Source organism: Nanorana parkeri, unplaced genomic scaffold (genome assembly GCF_000935625.1).
Source record: "Nanorana parkeri isolate BGI_ZX_2015 unplaced genomic scaffold, ASM93562v1 scaffold237, whole genome shotgun sequence".
Classification (NCBI taxonomy): domain Eukaryota; kingdom Metazoa; phylum Chordata; class Amphibia; order Anura; family Dicroglossidae; genus Nanorana; species Nanorana parkeri.
Genome location: NW_017306505.1, coordinates 1674865 through 1676570, shown reverse-complemented (window position 1 = coordinate 1676570; position 1706 = coordinate 1674865).

The window sequence follows — 1706 nt, the reverse complement described above, 5'->3', positions numbered from 1 at the left end:
ATGTAAATCCAGGTCAGCACCGGAGACACGGAATTGGGGTGACAACCAGGGAACTGGTATTTTTCTGAATGTCAACTTTCATCTGTTCTATTATCTTTCCTATTCGGCAGGTTCTATTTTTCTTGTTATGGCCGCACGCTGGGGGGAATTTATCAAAAACATGGATCCGCTGTGCGTGGCAACCAATCAGCATCCACCTTTCATTTTCAAAGCTAAACTGGAGAGAAGCTGATTGGTTGCCATGGGTAACGGCTCGAGTATTGATAAATCTCTCCTCCATCTGCTGCAGTAATTGATTTCTGCCACTAGGTGTCCTCAGCCTTCCAGAGGGAATGATGCCCAGCGTCCAATCTGAGGCTCTGTTCACACCTAGGTGTATCGAATATGCGCGTTTCTACCGCGGTAAAAAAAAAACGTGCGTTTCCGAGGGCTACTTGGCTGTATCCCAATGGAAACACGCGATAAAACCGCTGCAAAGAAGCTCATGTACCTTTTCAGGCGTAGGCCGTTTTGTAGTGCGTTCAGACAGGCTGAAATACGGCAAGGTGTGAACCATATCCATAGAAAACAATGGGATTTTCATGTTTGAGCGTTGAACGCGCTACAAAAGGTACAGGTGTGAACCAGGCCTGAGGTTGTGCAGGGCATTGTGGACCTGAGGGGGTGTCGCTGCAGTGGCCCTTAGGTTATGGTCACATGGGTGGTATAAATAGGCGGTTGAGCCAGCCATCGTCCTACATACTGACATGGAGTCCCCTCAGGACCATCCACATGGCTGAGAGGCAACCATTTTAACTCGGCATGACAAATGTGCATATTTAAAGTCACAGGGACTGCGCCATGACCTCACGCCGACCACTCGGCACACTCAGGTAGTGCAGAATTTCAATGTAAGATCCCCATTGGGGTGCTAAAAAACAAAGCGGACGGTATCGCCGTCTGAATACCTGCGAACTGCCGATCCGCCGCCATGTGTCAGGCCACACTTGCATGCAGGGATTGGCACTGATGGTCTGCACATCCAGTGCTTGGGAAGCTGACCTTGCAGGTCATGTGACTGCCCAGAAGACATCTAGAAGAGAAGGAAGCAGACCTTGCAGGTCATGTGACTGCCCAGAAGACATCTAGAAGAGAAGGAAGCAGACCTTGCCTGTCATGTGACTGCCCAGAAGACATCTAGAAGAGAAGGAAGCAGACCTTGCCTGTCATGCATCTAGAAGAGAAGGAAGCAGACCTTGCAGGTCATGTGACTGCCCAGAAGACATCTAGAAGAGAAGGAAGCAGACCTTGCCAGTCATGTGACTGCCCAGAAGACATCTAGAAGAGAAGGAAGCAGACCTTGCCAGTCATGTGACCTGCCAGAAGACATCTAGAAGAGAAGGAAGCAGACCTTGCAGGTCATGTGACTGCCCAGAAGACATCTAGAAGAGAAGGAGGCAGACCTTGCAGGTCATGTGACCTACCAGAAGACACATAGAAGAGGGAAATATATATATATTGTAAAAGGGGGAAAAAATTCTGGGGGGTCCAATCCAGAGTTGGGCATTGACTTTTGGGAGTAGTCACTATAACAGGGGTAGGCATCCTCAGAACTCCAGCTGTTGCGGAACTACAAGTCCTATGAGGCATTGCAAGACTGACAGCCACAGGCATGTTGGGATTTGTAGTTTTAGCACAGCTGGATTTACACTAAAGTGGAAATCCCA